Source organism: Sinohyriopsis cumingii, chromosome 1, assembly GCF_028554795.1.
Source record: "Sinohyriopsis cumingii isolate HCF-2022 chromosome 1, ASM2855479v2, whole genome shotgun sequence".
In the NCBI taxonomy this organism is placed as follows: Eukaryota; Metazoa; Mollusca; class Bivalvia; order Unionida; family Unionidae; genus Sinohyriopsis; species Sinohyriopsis cumingii.
The window spans coordinates 134,027,048-134,050,340 of NC_142961.1; the positions used below are offsets into that span (position 1 = coordinate 134,027,048).

General features: G+C 35.2%; 1 protein-coding gene and 1 pseudogene across 4 annotated transcripts in view; both read right to left on the reverse strand.

Moving 5' to 3' along the window:
• LOC149807888 (protein phosphatase EYA1-like) overlaps positions 1–23,293 on the reverse strand; it is a 365,190-nt gene that overhangs the window by 205,566 nt on the left and 136,331 nt on the right. The window lies entirely within an intron of this gene.
• On the reverse strand, positions 5,523–7,410 carry LOC149807890 (uncharacterized; annotated as a pseudogene).

The following is a 23,293-nucleotide window of genomic DNA, read 5'->3' on the forward strand; positions in this document are numbered from 1 at the left end:
AATTGGGTCTAAGGATTTTGTACTGTTGTCCTCATGAAACAAACTACATGTATACAGATGTTGGCATTATTTTCTTCTCAAAAATCTGATAGCCAAGATAAATGAATTTTTCACACCTTTATCATTTTTGAACTTTCCAGAATTGAGGTATACCTCCATATAGAAGACATTTGCTCAAGGATGACAGCTCTGAAACCATTTTTCTTACAAGAAATTTCACTTTTATGGGCTGACCACATGTATTTTTCCAGATTTGATGGATTTTTTGTCACATTCATGGATATATATATATGTAACAGACATCATAAAATTTGATCTCCTATAATACTGCCCATTTCTTCAAACAAATTTTATTAAATGTATTTAGGGGGGAAAAAGCAAGCTTAAGGCAGAATTATGGAACAAGAAACATGAAAATGTTAGAATTTTCAATTTTTATGCACTATTTCTTCTGATTAGTGTATTGCTCTTCGTCGGGGGGGGGGGGCAGCATCTTCCATCAATTCCAATAAAAAATTAAGATTTTTTTGCAACATCTTTGTGGTCAACATTTTGTATCTAGTCTCAATATGAAGGATGCCTTTCCACAATAAACAATTTTTGTGGTCCCTAGAGTATCCTTTATAGATGGGTTTCACTGTATATTCAAACTTGTACAACAAAAACCTTCAACAGTCTGATACCATGCATTACTCAGTCTACTCCTGGTGCACATAACTGCTTCGTCTGCAACCTTAAAAAACTAAATGCAGGTGAGAACCAAATAATTAGGCCTACTTGCGGTTATGGTCATGGTCTAGAAATCTTACAACACCGTTAAGACATTATAAGATTTTTTTTTGTCTTGATTTTGAAAAATAAATTTGCAGCTAAAAGATTCTGGCTGTTGTCTTTTGTAGAAATAAAACTGACCGGTTTATTGTAGCAAAATAACAAAATCAACCTGTAAATATAAGTAACTTTTCTTTGCCCATAATGATCTTTGCCCATAATGATCTTTGCCCATAATGATCTTTGCCTGAGATATAAATTCATTCTAAAAGAAAGTAAGCAATGTTTCATTCCCCGACTCAATAAGAAAAAATCCATGTTTCACTGCCTGACTCAGTAAAGAATAAACATAGTTTCAGTCACAGACTCAAGCCCAGTTTCATTCCTTGACTCAGTTAGAAACAAACATTCTAGTCCATGTCTCAATAAGCAACAAGTCCAGTTTCATCCCTGACCATGTAAGAATCAAACCCCACTTCATTCCCAGATTCAATAAAAAACTAACTCTTTGTTCTGAGCTACTAATTTGAGTAATTTCTCCTTAAATATAATGCCAAGATTAAAAACAGGCTCCATAGGCTTCTAAATTTATAACCTAGCTCCATTAATACAAAAGAATCTAAAACTTCTTTCTTTCTTGTTATGTGCAGTATATTTCTTTCCACTGGACACAAAAGTGTTAATGAGATGTCATTAGGATATAAAAAGGCAAAATCCTAAAAGATGGCATTCTGGGTCTCATTAATGCCATAAAAACATGCATGACCAAAAAATGACAGATTGCAAAAGCCTGGGAAAGCTTTGTTCTGCCATGCCAGATACTGTCCAAATTATATCCAGCTTCTGAAAGCAATAATACATTTTGGAGGTATCTTCTGAAATCATGTGAACTAGAATACCTTTGTCACAATGTATAGATGCTAATCCTTACAAAAGACTGTGGCCAGTCAAGCACAGAGTTTGATTTGTGTAAAAGACGTCCTGAAGGTACCCTATAATTTAATACTACATTGGGGAAATACCATCATTTCTAAGGTGTGTTTAAGGCTATGACCTTAAGGGTCAGTGACAGCTTAAATATAAAATAACTACTCCATCTTAAGAGTGAATTTAATGATCTAGGATAATTTGCTATCAACATTTATTTCCCAGTATCAGGAGATGGTTTTATTTTGGTTTTGAGTAGCAAATATTCTATGAAAGCCAATGAACTTGAAGAGCCCATCTCTCTCCACCATAATAAACAAAAAAACCTTTTGTGTTTCCTTCATTGTATTTTGCTTGACCTGCTCGCCAGCAACAAATATACTTCATCCAATAGTTTTGTTTATTCTTGCTTCTTTCATATAAGTTTGGAATACAGATTTAACCCCCCCCCCCTCGTCTGTTTTCATTCTGGAATAAGAAACTGCCATGGCTATTGTCTACCAATGCACAGTAAACTGCCAGAGCACAGTGAACTTGTAGCAATGGATTAATCATTAGCAATAACTAATAGATATTATCACAGGCAAAAACTAATTGATACCAACATTAGTAAAAACTAAGAGATATCATCAAATGCAATAACTAATTATTAATTATTATCAAAAGCATGACTAATAGATATCAAAGGCAATAACTGATATCATCACAGACAATAACTAATTGATATCAACAAAGATTCTGCAGTAAAAAGAAAGACGTGAAGGCTTTTTTCTACAAGCCATTAAAGTAAAATTCTCACCATTGTCAAAATCATGAGACTTAAGATGATGCTTAACAGCTAATTGGGTTTAAAACAAAAACAAAATGTGAATGATAGTTTTGACATCCCAGTGGGATGTCTATTCAGAATTATTTAAAGAAATAACTCAGTAAATTACAGCTAAAATGTGATCATCCTTAAATTACTTGAATATCATTTTGCTTTAAAGTGCCATTAAATGACCTAATACAAATTATAATCATACACATAATACATGTAATATTAATATACATAATATAAATGTACATAACATCAGTAATGGTGGCCAGACTGGTCAGCAGATCAAAGCATCACATGAATATGTTTTGACGGTCTTGATGCCAGGATACTCCAATAAATTGTCCAAACTGGAAAAGTGGTTTTTGAAAAGGATGTGTCAATAATAATAGCTGTGAACAGATAATGAACAATGGATAATGCATAACAAAGGACCATACCATTAGTTTACTTGGCCTTAAGTAAGCAGAAAAATCATGAAAAGTAAGCAAAAGGTCATGAAAAGTCGGATTGAGAATGAAAAGTAGGTCAGTGTAACAAACATTTCTTAGTAGTACCCTCCAGAATGAAAACAGCCTATCAAGTTTCATGACTGTCACATCTGGTAAAAGTGCTTTTCCTGTCAATTCATAGCAAGTCAACAAACACCCAAGTTTTATAAAAAAACATAAAAAAGAAATGCAGGTCTAAGATCATTTCTCATGCACACATTTTCATGCTCTCACATTTGGAGTTTTAAAGAGAAAATATTTCACAGTCCCTTCCTCCTTAACTGGATGAAATCCATAGTTCCTCATTTTCTCTACTTCAGTGTATTTTATAACAAAATTTATATCCATCTTTTAGTCAGTAAACATCATTTTTATTCTCTGCCTCACTCAGTTTTCCAATTCAAACTTTTATTAAAAATATGTCTCAAAGAGTTCCCGTTTTCTACTTTCTCTTTTGTTTTCTCTTCCCACCCCATCTCAAACACTTGCATTAAACTGTCTCTGATAAATGGTCCTTCCTTTTCTGGCCTCACTCTCTCTTTCTCTCTCTTGTCACTTCAAATTCATAGTCAAAAGAGCTGGCAGCCAGCTTTTAATGACCAAGGCAAACAAAACACACAAACCCCTAGCTGTGAAAACAGGCAGCATAATGCAGGACAATATTTGAACAGATTTGTAAACTGCCTGGATTTGTTCACTAACACAGGGGGTTGAACAAGCTATTCAAGTCTCTATGATGATCAGCCATATGCTATCAATAAGGACAGAAAGAAGATGGTGCCTCTGTGAATTGGTTAACATCATCCCCATAGTTAAGTGGTTTTCTCAAGTGTTTATCCATGGGATGGTCTTCTTTCTTTTTAAGAATATTTCACCTTCATTAATTGTACAACTTCTAAATGGGTATAACTTCGTGCACCTTTGTGAAATGGATCTAATTTAATAATTGTCACCCATAAGGAAAGCCCATGGGTATTCAAAAACAGCAGAAGTAAATTCAAAGAATATTTGCACTCAAGAATCATGATACACCTGAAGATTGCTAATGTATAATATTGTTAAATATTAATAGTTTTTTCTAAATGTTTTATACAAAGAAGTAATCCTGAAACCCCTGAATTTGCCAGATATGTCCAATAGATAAAAGGTTTCAACTGGCACATGCTTTGTCCTTATTTTGTTGATATATTCAACTGCTCCAAAATATGTAAATTAAGTAAAATGTAAAGGTCACTAGGTCTGATTTACAGATTGTTTCTTTGTTGGATATTCAATAATGATACTCATAACTACAGTTAATTCAAAGGTGACTAGGCCTAGTTTACAGTTTTTTGTGGGACAATCAACTGAGGTGCTGCCAACCAAGGTTGTTTGGTTATTATGTTTTTCCAACTGTTTAAACACTCTAAAGGCACAAAAACACAATAAAATATCCAGAGTTGACAATACACTGAATGATCAATTGTTTCTTTTTTTCTGTAGTGTATATCTTCATTAAATGTTTTCATATTGAATTTCAGAAATATATGGCTGCAATGCTAATTTTTTGGGAAAAAAATTCTTTCAGAGGCCATTAGAATTTCAGGATCTCTGCATGCATGTGCGCACGTACACACACACAGACACACACACACACACACACACACACACACACACTGCTCTGCAAGCTTCATACATTACTACATATGTTTATAAACTACAAATAACTAAACTGCAGAAGAAATTTCCAAGATACAAATAATTAAAAAAATTACAACAATGTGAAAAATTGCTATGATGGCATGAAAATCTAATCAAGTCAATGAAAGATTATAAATCATTCGTTCCAGTACACATATCAATAAAAAGAATTTCAAGATCGCCACCATTACCATGCTGGACATGTCCAGGTAGACACTGTAAGAAATATTTTGCAATTCCCCCCAAATCATGGCAACAATCTCTCCAGGAATAGTTGCAAAAAGAAAATTTACATGTTCATCACAGTTACCTACAGGGCACAATTTTCATTTATGACCAACTAGACCCTAGGATGAATATATATATATATATATATATATATATATATATATATATATATATATATATATATATATATATATATACACACACACACACACACATACACATATACACACACACACACACGGTATGTACGCTGTATCAATGATATACCACTAGATGTGTAAATTTTTCATTAAAAGGAAATCAGGCTTGCCAAGTTTCCTTTCAATGAAAAATGTATACGAGTGGTATATCACTGATACAGCGTACACACTATACATATATTTTATGCATACCACATACAAGTTTTCATTTTACATGGGAGATAAAACTGACGGCCATAAACAGTGCACTTTAGGGGAGTGAACTCTTCACAACCCCTCACATGTAGGTACGCTCAAACAAGAAGTTCTGTAGTGATTCAGACTTTCCTGTACACTTCATTCATATTAATTGCTATATGTTTCCTTTAGCAATATTAAATTATACGAAAACACAAGGCTGATAGTTAACATTCAACATTTTTTTAATAATGTGCATGCAATCATTGAATTTGCAGCATTCGTTGTTATGAACAGTAACAGGGCAGCCATTTGCATCTATAGTAACAGTATGACTGGAGCCAGAAAAATCAAAGTAATGAAGGAACAAGAGGTAATTAAACAATTTAACCCTAACTACATTTCATCGATATCGTTTCTGTCCATATTTTGCTATTCCTACTGACTGTCAGTGTCACTTTCAATAATTCTCCCACGTTTCCACTGTGTGGGCCCTGTTTGAGAATTTGCCTGTTGAAAGAAGTTGACCCAGTTAGGGATCTCGTTCACGTTTTGTGGGAGGTTCATAACAAACATATTTTGTACGGTGATGCTTGATCCATAGAATGGGTTGCTGATAATCTGATTCTGCTGAATATTACACGTTTGGGAACTTGATATACTACAGTCTGTTGCCATACAGTTTGAAATTTCTTTGTTGTGGGGGTGGGGATTGACAGCATTATTACTTGGGTGACTGGTGTTGCTCAGGTAATTGGATTACATCTGTTGCTGTTTTTCACTAATGTATGAGCACCTGTTTATAGACTGTACATTTTTGTTGCCTGAAATTTGCATGATATCAGTTGGGGGAATATTTTCGTCTCTTAACTTCTGAACTAGGTACTTCTGGCTACTAGTATTTGCAAATTCATTTTTTTCTGTAATATTTGCTTTTTCTTACAATTTTTTTCATCATGCATCCAAGTTTGTTAATTCCAATGACTTCTTTCCTAAACCATCTTGGGTTTGTCGCCGAGATTGGCATAGTGTTGGCCACAATATAGAAAGGATCTTCACGTTAACAAAAGTCTGCTGTGTCAGCTGACAGCATACCGTTTGTAGATATCAAGTGGATCTCTTTGTTGATTTTGTTTTGATACATCTTAGGTTTGATATCCCTGATGTCCTTGACATTGTCCCCTGTTCTTGTTTCTGTCTGCCTTTCAATGAGTTCAAGATACTCGAGGCCATTCACATCTTTCTTTAGTGTAACATCCCCCCCCATTTCAGATTGTAATGTTCAGTCACTCCCCTCAAACCAAAATGCACGGAGTTGTGAAACCACAATGCGTTAACAATGGCTTCAGATGTTTCCATCCCCATTAGTTTTTTGCTGTACAAGGCATTTATTTATTTGTCAGTGATCAGTTGACTCCAATTGGGTTTATTTCCTTTTCCTTTAGATTTTAAATCTTTTTGCTTTGCCCGAAGAGCTTCCCTTGTAAATAAAAAATTTGTGTCTGTTCCTCTCAATGGAGCTGATGATGCTTCTTAAGCTGTTTGGTTCAAACTCATATCCCTCTTTTCTCCTAATACTGAGTATAAAACCAGCCAGGTGCCAATCCAACTCAGATGGGTGTATCTCATGTACATTTCTGAATTCATTTTTTTTCACTGCAAGAATTCTGTCACTAGCCTTAAATAAAAAGTGTCTTTTTTAAAATGTTTGCATTCTGCTTACTTTCTATAAATTTCTGAATATCATCAGGCTCATGGTGTAAAATCTGTCTTCCCTAACACATGGATCATTTTCATTTACAAATGTCTCAGCCATGTCTCTCTCAAACTCTCCAATTAACTCAGTTTAGTAGATTAAATGTTGCTTTCCCATCTTGCTCCTTATCTGTTGTCATTGTTTTATTTTTTCCACAAAGTTGCAGTGCTTGATTTTTGTCAGAGGGAGAGACTGGAAACAACAGTGTTGACAGAGATGACAGCAGACAACACATGGTGGAACTCAATAATATTTATTTTCTGGATTGAGTATGTTTTTATGGGGGTTTTTTTGGGTAAAAAAATGTTAGTTTCTATTAAAAAAAAATATTTTTCATGAAAATCATTTTCTTGTTATTTTCTCTTTTTTAAATGTATGATTCCAAGAAATTCATATCCATGTTTAGAGAGTATAATATCTATAAAAACATGATGATTATGCGTATTCATACGCCATGGGCAAATCACAATTTGATTACCAATACTACTTGCATATCAAATTGCTTTATACCAACACTTCAAAGGAGGAAGTGATAACAAAATTCTGCTAACAGACAGGTGGACGGATGACAGGAAATCACAATTTCTTCTACTGATAAGAACTAAAGATGTTAAAAAATGTATTTACTGCTGTAATGGACTGAAAATCTAATCAGATATTTTACGCTGAAGTATAAATATGCCTGCAGATTTTCATTCATTTTTGTTAAAAATGTGTAAGTTTACAAAGTACAAAATTGAAATTGGGCTTAATCAAATCCTCATCTTTTTATCACAATAAAGAATAAAGTCCATATATAGTTAAAAGTTTAATAGTTTTGGCACTATCATGCTAATTGGATTTTAGATATACATATAGACATATGGGTATATAGACAGACAGCAGCAAACCAACTGCTACAGCAGTGAAGTCGTAAAACGAGTATCTTAAATGGAACAATATATGCTTTCCACAGGTATTAAATATTAATCTATGTAGGGCATGGTTGATTCTGAGATTATCAACAAGTGGGTCTCAATGACCTAGACTTTTGGTAAAGATACAGAGTCTTGAACCAAACTGACTGTGCAGAGACCATTATTTTCTTATTAGACTTGCCGTGACCATGAAAACTAACTGGAATCGAAAGGCTTCCTTATTACTTTAAGTGCAAGCCATCTGCAGAATTTGATCAAGGTATTTACTGTAAAACAAAATATAACCCTGCAAAATCCATTTTCTTTGAACTGCAATGACTCTGACCTTTGACCCTAAAATCACTTGGCCTATTTGTTACTCAATACGCAATTCTTCCAGAATTTCTGTATGAGGTACATGGTTGAAACCTGAAATATCTGTGCAGAAACAGCTTTTTCTTTGTCAGTGACCTGGACTTTCTTTTTTATGACCAAATCAGAAGGTTATTCCTTACCTCAAGTCGAAGCCATCCATTAAGTTTGGTAAGCATAGGTACTCGAGAACTCAAGTGTGCTGATACAAAATTGGTAAAAGACAGATGGACAACATTGTAACATATAATACTTATAGTGGGCATATACAAATTTTTTATTAAAAAAATGCATTTAAAAAAATGTATAAACCCCAACGCACTTGTAGAAATGAATCCTCTTTAAAAACTTGGACCCAAATAAGGAGGAAAACAATGTCTTCAATCACAAATGTGATCGATGCATCAAACACCAATGATATTGCTATTTTTCCATAAAACTAGAATTTCCATTTTCCACCCTAAAATTTATCTATAAACAGCACATAAAATCCAATTTTTTCTTCCGGATGTCTCCAGTGAATAACTTGAAAAAATTAGTATGTTTGAAGAGCTAAAAGCTTTAAATTTGTGAACATTCTTGGCAGTGCAATCTTAAATTGGAGTATAAAGTTTCAATTACACTTTGCACAACCATTCAAATTGTAATCCTGCTAATGCCCTCCGACATGATAAAATACTGTCATGTCATAAAGAGAATACATAAGAGACAGGGAAACGACATCCAAATTTATTTCCTTAACTTGTTTTCAAGTTTATTTACATTTTAAGACCATTTACGCCATGGAGCGAGATGATGAAAATGATGTGATCATGCACTGCCGCAGTTTATAAATTTCCCATGAATTGAGATTGGAGGAAGAAAAGATGTCTACTGTCAGCCATTTCCCAGGTTGCCGTTGGTGCAATATAATGGATGGTTTGTACATTTGCATTATTAAATGAGTACAGCTGAGTTTCCATCATCCAAACTGTAAATGCTGAGGTCTAACTACAATTAACACAGACCCTGATAATCTGCTGTCAGATAATGTCATGCCAGGGTGCATAACTTTTGTTCTATTGATTAGACTTAACAAACTGCATAGACCCAGATCTACCAGCACATTATGCAATAGCATATCTGCGTCTATGCAGTTTGCCGATGGATCTGACTCATGATATGATAAACAAAATTATCTGAAATACACAGAGTGCTCATGTATTGGCAGATAATCTATTTTTTCTATGAGGGTTCAATTCTGAGACAACTATGTTTTGCTTAAAATGGCCAACTTTCTGTTTATCAACCAAAAGTGTTCTATTATGATAGTAAAAAATAGGGTTTGGCTGAAACTGATCCACCACTGTCATCTCATATGCAATTTAATATTTATGCTGAATTAAATAATTTCAACATTTTCCTGGCTTTGATGTGAAAATCATTCAAATTTTCTTATCTTATAAAAAAAAGAAGCCATCACCATTACCAGCAACTAATAAGATTAAACTTTGTCCATAAAATTTCATGAGGACATTTTTCTTTTACAAAGTGAAAAAATTTGTATTGTGTAAAAATAACCCATCGGTAATGACAACACAATTATGTGTTGCTCTGCGTTGAAACTATTACTAAATTGACAGACCTCAGAAACTCGTCTTATGAACTCAAATATACCCTAGAGAAAGGTCACGACTTGTAAAATAGATGGAAATTTTAATTACATTTTTATCTTAAAGCATGATTAATTCTCTAGTTGCATGTGAAAAGACTGTTCACTTTGCCCAAATTTTCCTTACAAATTAAGATTATGCGTTAAATGTATTTCTAAAGATAATTCCAATTCCCCAGCTCCAGCAGTGGAACATGCGACATATGCTGCTTTGAGACTCTTTTGTAAAATAGATTTTGTCTAAATGCAAACCTATACATAACACTGGTCTTGGAATGAAATAAATTTGCCAGTAGTCTAAATGGGTAGTCTAAATGCAGATTGGCACACTTACTGTACAACCAGAAATACTGTCCAGAGGATACAAATGCCTCCCAAAATATGACATTATTGAAGAAAGCTTGATTCATGATGTCTGGGCAAAGTTCCAAATCAACTATAGACCATAACTCTAAGATGGTACCAACAACATCAACAAGAATAACAACAACAATAACCCACTGGCTACAAACTAACAACAAAGTAAAAACAGACCTTGACCAAGATCTTTCCAATATTAAAGTCCCTTACAAGATATGATTCAATCCATTGCCCTTGAAATAATTTTTCCCCCAAAAACATTCATCCCAGATGATCTGAAAATGACCATACTTTGACTCTGGATAAAACCTGCCAACACTTAATTTCAAGGAAAAAAATAATCCCACTAAGATTTGAGAAATTAAGAGTTTTCGGATAATTCAGTTTCCATTTTTCTTACTGTGGACAACTTTATAATCGCATAAAATTACTATCTTTTAAGTTGAGTCCAGCTGCAAAGTGCTCAGACCCAACCTATGCAAACCTATACATAACCCTGGTCTTGGTATTATATAAATTTGCCAGTAGTCTAAATGGGTAGTCTAAATGCAGATTGGCACACTTACTGTACAACCAGAAATACTGTCCACGTTGCTTGTGATAGCAGATCTGAGTCTATGTAGTTTGTTAGGAGTAATCAGTAGAACAAACAACACAGACCCGGATCTTACAGCACATCATGCACAGGCAGATCAACCTGTATCAAGTATATGGTATAATTAGGAAAAGTGACATCAACCATCAAGTTACTGACTCCCAAATCAATTACGACAGCTATTTGGAATTAACGGAAATGTACATACTATCAAATTTAATTCAATCAACTAGCACTTAAAAGTTATTGACCATATATACTCACTTATAAGACAAGTCCAACTGCAAACTGCACAGACCCAGATCTACCATCGCATAACATGCTGGTAAATCTGGGTCTGTGCAGTTTGTTAGGAGTAATCAATAGAACAAACAGCACAGATCCAGATTTGCAGGTGCATTATGAAGATCAGGATCTTTGTTGTTTGCAGTTTGCCTCATCTTATAAACGAGTATATACAGTATGTAAAAGACACATACAACTGCAACCTTTGACCTGCAGACCCCAACCTATATCAACTGAATTCTTTGTTTGACTATACATACCAGTACACAAGACAGTACTATAAGTCAATTTTTCCTCAGGTAATGGGTGATTTTTATTTCAGTGAGTATATAAACAGATGTCTGCCTTCATTTTGCAGAAGAATCTTTGAATTCTGACAGGAAATGTGTTTATTTCTCGAACAGTAGTATTTTACTGGACTACAATATACCTTCAAAAACGTGTCAGCAGAAATGGCCTGATTTGGCCAATTATAGAGCATTCTCAGCTTCCATTATTGTAGCTTCAACATGGAAGACGGCTTCAATTGCACTTGGAGCCATCTATTTTTCTATACAAGCCACCTTTTGAAAAATTTTAGAGACAGGCATGACATCAAGATTTTGATTCTACTGTTAAGTAATAATGGATAAAGGGTGCTTTTCATATACTGCTTTTCGTGACAGAAAAAAAAAAATGAAATTGTGGCAGATGTAATGGAGGGAGAGGAGGCATCTTGGACAGGGGTTCAGACAGAAAATTTTATTCAAATTGATATGAAACTGGAAGCATCCACTGCATTCTTTTTACTTGCAGTATTGGAAATTATATGCTGAAATAAAAAAGAATTGGGCATTTTGTACATGTAATTCAAGAAAACTAATGATACATATTACTGTGGCTCATGAATAAACACCTTTCTGACTTAGGGACATCAAGTGGAACATGCTATTCCATAATGACTAGTTTGAAGAGTGACCTCCCTGGATAATTCAGATCTGTGAAGGACACGTTAAGTACCATACTAATGTGAGCCCGATATGCTGGTTGTTGGTTTTGTGTTCTGCCAACTATCTCCCAAACATTCATAATATAGAAACAGTAACCAATCAAACTAAAGAAACCAGTACAAAGCTGCTGTTATACCAACATTAGCCTCTTCCTCCTCCCTCAAAATGTTATCCCTGGATTTTAACCAACCTAAAAAATTGGCTTCAGGGACACAAAAAAGCAGATATCTGTTAATCAGAAGAACGTTTTCATCCCTGTATGTAGTATCACTAAAATAATTGTTTTTATTTTCATGGCCAAAAAACCCCTCCATTTTTCTAATTTAGGTTCTTGGTCTTCAAATGAAAATCTCCAAAACCAGATGCAACTTTTCTGATTATTATCTTAACTCCTACAGAATAAATTTAATCTTCACTCCTTTAAATCAGTCCTTGTCACAATCACTAGTTAGTTTCTAATACCATTTAAATTTAACTTAATGTATTTTTTTTGTACTGCACTTAACAAAAACTGTTTGGGTCAAAGTTCAATCTGAGGAGTTTATCTCTGCATTGTTCCGATTGTCATAAAATAAACAGTGCCCCTAGTGATTAAGACAAACTTTTGCCATACCACGAATAACCCTTTTCTCCATCAGTCAGGATTTAAATTAAAGTGTCAATTTAGTATGGCACAGTAATGAATCAAACTGAGACTCATTAGTTCCTGCAACATTCAGGTAAATGAAAGGATGCACTATTCCTACCAAAGGACTGGGAAGGTCATTAAATTTGCAGCCTCTCTGATGAGAAGGGTCTAATACTAAGAGATAAAATAAAGACAATATTGCTATCCCCAAGCTCCGACAATAATTATTTTGCATCTGAACAAAGGTAATTGTGATAATGAAAAGTATTTCTTCCGCTAGAGTACTGGAATATGGTAAATCATGTTGCTTTGGAGGTTTGCAACGGCTGTAATCAGAGAATTCTTTTATACCTGGCCATATGTGTCTTCATCATAATAATGATAGCCTTCGTTAATGTTGATTATACTGGCTTTACATTTGATATTAACAATGACTGTAATATTGCTGCTGTATGTGATGATGAGTATGATTCTGATGACAAATGATGAAAGCAATGATAATGTTGATGAAAACAAAAACATTTATATACCTTCCACCCACAAAATTTCTCCATGGTAACAGAAGAAGTTGTCATATTTCAAACAGAGGAAGTTCATGTTTACAAAGTATATAGGGAAGTGAAAGGAATCATGAATTATTCTAAATAAAATGGAAATGTGAGAGGTGGATGGATAAATGAATTAAAAAATGTTATAAATATTGAAAGTAAAAAAAAAATGAATACCAAAAGGCATATTTGGCTAACTAGTCTAATATATGTACTGTTAAGTGGCAAATTTTATGTCGATCTAACAAGAATACATTTGTTGAGACCAGAGAACCATTAATTAGATTTATGGAGACAAGCGTGTATCATATTGCCATACTACCACATACGTACGGTAATGTCCTTTAGAGGGAGAATTCTGTTCCTAATTAAACATTTGTTTATACAGCAGCCAGGCGGACTATAAGGGACAAGGAAAACTTCATTTTCATGGTAAAGTTGTCACAAATTGAGAGAACGCAGAAACTCTGTTACTCAAACTACCAGGTCAAGCTGACCCTGACTTTGGCGCCTCTGGAAAAAGGCGGCAGAGATATTTGATTCTGATTGGTTACATTAAATAAGGGGCGTGTTTCCCACACAAAATTCTCTAGGTTTTTTAAACCGCTGCATCGAAATTCTAATCAGTCTAAGCTTTTCTACATGAAAACCAAAGTAGGACTCCGAGGATTTGCAAGAAATTCTCGTAAAAAGGAACTGTTGTCCAAAAGGGGACTATTGTCGAAAGGAACCGACGAACTAGTTTGCCGATTAGAGGAGAACGTTGAAAGCAAAGGTAGTGTGACAATTCCATGTAATTTGTTGATGCCATATATAATGCTCTGCTTAAGTTATTTACTTGTAGTTGTATGAATCATTTTTCTACATTCGTGTAAGAATGTGCTTTATGAAGTATAACTGTGTTGAGTTCATGCATAGGATGCCGTACATTAATCTTCTTTAGATAAGTTTGACGAATTGTTTGAACTTGTCATCTTGTTTGCATAAGAATTAGGTTCCAAGAATTTAATACATTACATTAGTTAATATGATTACGAGAGTCTGTGTGAATTCACCGAATTTAGAAGATTTCACATATGATTAAGAATAAGTGTGTATTGAATGAAATGATTTAGTAATTGATTGATGTAATGTATCCTATTTATTCGCTGTGTAAATTGAGGCTGGCTCAGAACCACAGGCCTCACGTATGTGTTAATGTGTAAGGTCAAGGCGTAACGAATTAGCCATTTGACTAACTAGGGTCATTATAGGACATGTGGAGTCGATTGATAGCCTTAGCGTCTGTTTAGCACTGATAGTGAAATCTGATAACGAGGGAGAATAATGAAGAATTAACTGTTTCATAAATAACGGTAAATTTAGGTTGTCTCTATTTATATTTATTTAAAAGGGAGAAAATAGCTCCTGAGACGTATGAGACGTATTATTCAGGGACGTATGATGTGATGTTATTCTGAGACGTATACAGAGAAGTATAGAGAGAAGTGCAGTGAGACGTATTATCCTGTGATGCAATCCTGCGACGTATTAATTTCTGAGATGTATACTGAGAGTATCCTGAGACGGATGGTGGAAAGTATCATCCTGAGATCAAAGGGTCTGAACAGCTACCGAAGAAGCAAAACAGACTGGGGACGAGCAGGTTATGAAATCGTACAAGACGTTGACTTCGATTGTTCACTTGATCCTATGATGAACTAAATCTATCAGTAAACAGATCGGCTATTTTATTTAAATCTATTTGCATTTTCTTTGTATTTCGGTGAAAGTTTAAATTCCTAAAAGCAGAGTATATTCCTGATGTAATGAATTTTCACAGTGTTTTTATGTAATTGATTAAATTGTTTGTTTACAAGTACGGGGGCTCGTGTTGGTTTGTTCTATATACCTGCTCAGATCTCTATCTATTTCACCTATAAGTTTCACCACTTATATTTATATTTACTCGAACCGGGCAATAACACTGAGGGCAGTCAACCCCTAGATAACGAAAACCAAATCTGGGCGGGACAATTCACTCCCCCCGTTTAACATGTACCAAATTTCACCAAAATATCCTACAATGTTTTGGAGATTTGCTCCAAAAAATGAAAGTACAGTAATGATAAATTGATGGAAAAATGGACAAAAACATGACAAGTAAACTGAGTGAATCTATCAGTTCCCTACAATAAACGAGGTCAAAAAAGCTCACATTAAAGACAAATGTGACCTTATTGACAGAGCTGTACAATTTGTGGGAAGACATGAAAAGTTAAGTTTTGCTGCCACACCTCAAAAAGCATTAAAGGAAAAGTGCTAAAAATACTGCCATGGTCAGTGATCTAGATCTGGAGGATACAAGCCTGCCTGAGTTACATGAAATGCCATCGTGACCTTCACCTGAAAGACTAAACCTTGACTATGATACACGAAATGTCATTGTGACCTTTGCCTGAAAGACAAAACTTGACTATGAGACATGAAATGTTGTTGTGACCTTTACTTTAAAGACAAAGCCTTGACTATGTTACATGAAATGCCATTGTGACCTTCATCTGAAAAACAAAACCTTGACTATGATACATGAAATGCCATTGTGACCTTCACCTGAAATACAAAACCTTGACTATGATACATGAAATGCCATTGTGACCTTCACCTGAAAGACAAATACTTGCCTATGATACATGAAATGCCATTGTGACCTTTGCCTGAAAGATAAAACCTTGACTGTGATACATGAAATGTGATTGTGACCTTCACCTTAAGGACAAAACCTTGCCTGTGTTACATGAAGGATAAAAATACCAGGGTTCATCCATGTAACTCAAACAGCCTGTGTTATAAAAAACATAAACAAAAGACTATAAATATACAGTGGTACCAAATCTCAATCCTTTACCTCGAATGGCTGGTAAAATATAAAAAAGAAACAAAAGAAAGCTTAATATGCTGGACTGTGACCTTGACTTTGAGTATAAAACTCCAAACAGGTGATACAGCTTAAAGGAATAATATACAAATACACTAGCCTTCATCCATTTACATTAAATAGTTTTTACATTAGAAAGGGGTAGGGCTAATGTGACTAAAACTATAAATATTTACCTGTGACCTTGACCCTGAAGATGGGACAGCGTTGTGGTGTGCAATACTCCTTTTAGTGATAATATATGCAGAAGCCTCGTTATTCTGGACACCTTTGTTCCCACTGAATATGTAAGGATTAACGAGTTTTCCGGATAAATGAATCAAGCACATTTTTATTTTACGATGTCATCATACTCTATGCATGTACAATGGTACACTATCAGTTAAATCTAATAAAATGAAGTCATATTTTACAGCTGTTATAACTGCTAATGATCTGATAATTGACGTCCCCATTTTATTCTGAAATGAAGCCCTGTAGCTTAAATCAATCAACTGTATTTATACAGCCATCAATATTTTTTGATTGTTACATACAAATGGTAAACAACAAAGAATCTTAATGACAATTTATTAACCATATGTTATGTCAAAAAGCGTGGACAATTTGATCCCAGTGTATTTATTTAATTATTAACACCCCTGTCAGTGACTAGATAAAACAATGTCTATAAAATCGCTGGTTACAATATTGTCACACTACTTGGTTTTTCCACACACATGATCAGGTAATCAATTATTAACTTTAACATACACTAGAATTTGACCAATCAGAGATTGCTACATTGAAATACCTCCAAATTTGCATAGGTGAATCTGTGTTATCTGACTGACTGTATTTTCATATATGATTTTTTAAATTTTTTTTAATTTTTGGACAGATTAGTTCTGGCTTATCGAGACAAGTTTTATAGCAATTTTACACTCTGGTCCCTGATTTTGATTTCTGGATCTGGAACGCATATTTCATGATTAAGGGAGCAAATTAACGTTTAGGAATTCCGTTTCGGTGAATTATGTCCCGGAAGCAAGGTTTCCAGATAAACAGAGTCCAGATTAATGAGGCTCCTCTGTACCAAGTTCCATCCCTTCAATTCAAATGGTTCTCGATATCTGAGTGAAAAGGAAAGTGTAACAAAATTTCAACATATCCTATGACACTGGTCTTGAAGACCCCCAATGTGGTATATAACACCTGTTAATGATGATAGACGCATATATATATATCCCTTAATCTCAAACAGCTCTCAAGTTAAAGAGTGGAAAGAAAGTGTGATGAACAACAAAATATACTGAGCTGTGACCTTAACCTCACTGGGGTATCAGACACACCATCTAGTTATGACGTACAAGTACATAAGAGTTTCTTCCCTTAATCTCAAATGGCTCTTGAGTTATTAAGCAGAAGGGAGGACAATGCAATGGCGATGCAAACGTACTGAGCCATGACTCTGAAGATGTAACACCCAAAGAGCTACATGACACACCTCCAAGTGATGATGTAAAAAAACCGTAAGATTCAATCAGCTTTAAAGTTGTAAAACAAGAAAAAAAAGTTATGAAAATGTGGCTTTTGGGTGTGTAAAATAAATCTGAATTATGCAATACTTACCCATTGCTATTGCACAGCTTTAACTTTTTCATGCTGAAAAACCTCATCCATTCAATGTGAATACATTTTCTCAGAGAAGTGGAGAATTATCAATAAGACCACTTGTAGCCATGCACATCACAGTCACCTTTATCATAGAAAACGATTTTGCCAGGATGTCAGAACGGAGTTGGAGGAGGGCGTTCATAACAGCAATGGGTAGGTATTTCATAATTAAAATTAGTCTACCCCCCCCCAACTATATTTTAACAGCAGCAATAACTTACCTATTACTACTACGTAGCTGAATTTGTCAATCAGGTCGCAGGCTGATAATTTAAACTGATGAAACACAAGAAAATGAAGGAGATATCCACTTTACAAATGGCTGGTGTCCCACTAGACCACACATATATGGGTAAGAGAGAAAAAATGCCTCCACTTTGTTTTGCTAATAAGCGGTGGTAGAAAGAGAAAAATGCTGTATGGGATCACCAAACGGCTTCCTTAATGATGTCATCAAAGGAATAATCATTCGGATAAGCCAATGAGGAAACAGCTCAAATTTCATGACTTTTTAGTTTTATGGAGGAAAGGTCCCTATCGGCAATGGACTGACAAGGTCATTTGATTGTGGTGACAATGCACCATGAGACAGTGGAAGCTGAAAAATAAAGCCCTTATGAGGGAAGACGTTTCCTGTCCTTATTTTTCCCCTCTGATACATTATGGTAGAAATGAAGTGCTGGGTATAAGAGGCTATCTTGATATTCCCCATGACAGATTCAACTGAGACTGGGGACCTCCATAAGTAGTGGAGTTACCAAAGGTAACAGATTTTTCTGCTAAAAATCCCAGTTGACAATGAAGAGAAGCAGATTAAAAACAAATTAAACTGGAGACTGTCACTGTCAATTGACAATGACAAATCTTGCTGCATTTTCTCACCCACACCAAGCGAGTAAAAACAAAATCTTGACTATGGGGCCCTGAAGGAAGCTTTGCCCCATTCTATCTGAGCCAGGCCTCTGTAACTCAAAACACCTAATGAGATCAGTGTGGTGCAATTCAGAACCAACTCCCATGCCCGAGAAAACTGCCCTTGATAGCTGATATTTGTTCTCAAAAAGGAACAAAAGGGAAATCAGCAATGGAAGTTAGAGAGGGACAGCTAGGATCAATGTGTTTCCTACAGCACTAATCTGGCACGAAGGTGGAAAATGTTTGGGTTGTTGTGTAGGAGGATGGCACTTTACTGTAACAAAAGATCCCTCTTGTGAAGTGCAGACCTTGGTTTTGGTCTAGAAGATCATTAAATTAAGACTGCAATACCATAATGAGGCTACGAAAATGCGAAGGACACTGGAAGTTCTGACTGTTGCAGAACTTGGTTTAATAGCCAATATGGTGTGAAGTCAGATGTGAACAGACAATGCCATTTGGAGCTGAATGCATCCATTGCCCAAGCCCTCTGGTCCAGTACTGGACAATTATAGCAGGCAAGTCTGTTGCTGAGCTTGGTCACAAACAAGTTCACCAGTGGCTTTCTGCATAGTTACAGATAGGGACTCCTATGGAGACCAATCCATGAGGATTGTTTACCCAACCTGGATAGACTATCTGCTAATATGTTCTTCCACAGAATGCGGCACTTTTTACAAGGAAAGTGACTGCTTTGCATGGTAATCCCTTCCAAGACACCCAGCAAAGCAGGTTCCAAACCTCCTTGCAAGGAGACAGGACATGTGTTCTTATGCTAGTACCCTATGATCCACACTGCTCTCAAATTATACTAATTATGTTAGTACGCTATGATCCAGCACTCTCAAGTTTATACTAATTACACTAGTAAGCGAAGGTCCAGTACTCTCAATTTAATACAGTAAAAACTGTTATGAGTGACCTCTGCTATGAGTGACCACCTGTCATTTCTGACCACAATCATAATGTATAGTTTGATTTTATTATATAAACGCTCTGTTATGAGTGACCAACTGCTGAATGCAACTGGCGACCATGATGTCTTGGCAAAATATGCATTTCGACACTCCTATGAGCGACCGTATCGCAAAAACGAGGATAAACTACAACAACCTTTATTTAATCCACGCTTTGTATGCTCCTTGTGTTGTTCTCTGCTATTTGTATAGGGGTGAGCAACGTAAGGAGCACAAAAAGCAGGGAACCAGACTAATTATTACTGCACTTAGCCTGCTTCCAGGCATTATTGTAGGACCCAACATCCCTATCAACGACCATATCGCGAGTACAGACAGACACCACTGACCTATATGTAATCAGTTGTTACAACAACCGCTTGATTAGTAATAATTGTTCCGATCGAAAACAAACATAAAAGGAATATTAAATAAAAGGATTGTTGCTACCGGTGATAGATGCTACAGTCTGTAAACCATGCTAATGAACATGTTATGAAACATAGTGGTTGTGTAAATTGTTTGTCTATAGAGTTAACCTGTATTGTCAGGGGTGAATAAGGTCATTGTCTATTAAACCAGCAAGAGATAATTGTTTGCGGGATTTGATTGATAAAGACTTGTGATGTCTGATGTTTTCCCCCCTCATGTTAAGTGATAACATCTCAATCACAAAGCTGTCCTCTATTCAAGTTGGTGTGACAGGTTACACACTTTGCTTATAGAGTTAATCCCTGTATGTCATCTTTGAATGAAGCCACTGACTTTGGTTTCTGAGTAAATGGTTCTGTTTCTGGATGAGATAATTGTTTCTTTTTATTTCATTAATTATTAGATATACAATGTACATGTATAGATTTTTCATATTTCCCACGGCTCAAGTCAAAACCGTCTTTATGTTCGATGTTACAATAAAGCACTAATAATTTTAACACCTAGAACCAAAATAACAATGGACGAACCTCCAACTAAAACGAGACAAATTTTAAGGTTGGAGAAAATAATTATTGTAATTGAAAGAAGTGAAAAAGAGCAGACCACTCGCAAAAAGTGGTTTAAACATTGGTAAAACAAATTTATGTCGTTATAAAGGAAAACGAGTACAGTCCTACCACTTATGTTGACATCACTTATGTCAACAAGCCGCCTATTTCGACAAAAAAAGCAAAGTCCCAGTCCCTTGGTCTACTATTACTACCAAAATTGTCATGCTTATGTCGACATCGAGATAAAAAATAAATGTACATGTCGACAGAAGCCCTTGGTCCCAGCCTGAACAAATCCTTTGTATCAACAAGCAGCCAGTTCCGACCCATACTTTGTTCAACAATTAGTTGATCTTGCCACTAGGCTTTAATTTTCCCGCATAATCATTTATGTCAGCAAGCAGCCAGTTCTGACCTGTACTTTATTCAACAATTAGTTGATCTTGCCGCCAGGCTTTAATGTCGCAGTCAGATAAAAAAACAGGCTTTTGTTTGGTCCTATCAGCTGGCCTCTTGCGGCGACTTAAATAAACGCAATGAAATCTGATTGATTCTTGCATTTTCGAAAGTGATCAGTGATTAAAACAAGTTTATTGTGCTGTGACAGTTTCCTTTTTAATTTATTTAGCATGTGTCAATGTATACAATATTATGCCTTCACTAATCATATCAGCCACATATCTCTTGTTCACTTTTATATACTTTTCACGATGACTTCTGTAACAAAATACATGCACTGTTTAAACCAACTTGTTGACAGGTTTTCATGTCCCTGTGAATAGCCCCATCACCTTGGAAGGCCCCAATAAGATGTGAACAGACTGACCAAAATCTAGGCCAATTTAAGTACATGTACTTGAAGCATGTAAATAACAACTATGCAACCATGTGCTAATATCACACTGAATACCATAGTGAATGTTTTTCATATCAGGATGGTACCGATGCAATATTTTATCGTGGATTTTATTAAACAAAGGTAACCAAAATGTAATTTGTCAATATACAAGTGTATTTCACACTGGTTTTGTCTTCATGTACTCAAAATTTCCATTGTTTTCTCAAAGTGTAAATGCTACTCACTGACAACAGGTCACCCCTTACTGATGAATTTAACCTGTATCTTTTTTCAGACCCCTTCCAACACTTATCTCAACATCTGCCTATGTCTACAATATTTCCTCGGGACCGAGGATGTCAACATAAAGGAGTAGGACTGTAACTCAGAAATGATTTCAAATGAATGATTTCAAATGCTAAAATATGTGATCTTCAAATGTAAATGTGATTTAATGTTTAATGATAGAAGTATATCTTTATTGCAATATAACTTTGTTTTTAGATGAATGCATACAATATTTTAGCAAGAACTATTCATAAAGAATAGAATATATGTAAAGTGATTGTGGTTCTTTTTCTTGAAATTGTTCTGAAACTGGACCTTGGAAACTGGTCTTTTTACACAAATCTGCTATGAGAGATGACCTGTCTTGAGAGACCACTTTTTGTCGGCAGATGGGGCAGTCTCTCATAACAAGTTTTACTGTACTACTTATGCCAGTACCCTATAATCCAGTGCCCTCAGATTTATACTAATTATGCTAGTACTATATGATCCAGCACTCTCAATTTTATACTACTTATACTAGAAAGCTATGGTCCAGTACTCTCAATTTAACACTACTTATGTTAGTACCCTATGATCCAGTGCTCTCATATTTATACTACTTATGCTATTACGATATGATCCTGTACTCTCAATTTTAAGCTATATATTTTCTATCCAATATGCTACACTTTCAATGTATATAACAATAGCTATATCAACCCCTCCCCCAACCCACATTTTGTAAAAGACAATGCAGCAAAGAATCATTACAACTGATGAGAAAGGTATTGAAAAATCACACATTTTGTAGTTATAAAGCTCTGCAATAAAGCCAGCTTTCAGTTAAATGCAATAGATTCAAAATTAAAATTTACTTCTAACTTTACTTCAGTCATAGTGTGAATAATTATGTAGTCACGTCTAGGTAGAATTGGTGGTGGTGGGGTTTGGAGGGACAAATCAGTAACTTACACTGTAACTTAGTCAAAATTCCAACCGATTTCTGACCAATTTTCAGCACACTAACCACTGATCCACCATAGTACCCACTTATACCGAGGTGTTTCATACATATTACATAATACATGTACCACTATTAAATAATGAAATGGATCTATGACCATAATCACCTTATGAAGGGGATGCCATATACTGAGATACTTTATAGTGAGGGAGCATATTAGTATGAATTCCGTTTTCATCAACCACTGCCTTACTCATAAAGAGAAAAATAATAAAATGTGTGACAAAATCCAGTCTACAACACTGAGCCATGGAGATCAGGGCTGGTGAGAAGGCTCCCATAATTTATAGCTGCGTTGTATGAACTATCATCACTGACAAAAAGCAAAAAAACCAATCAACAAACACCTGCAGAATGGAT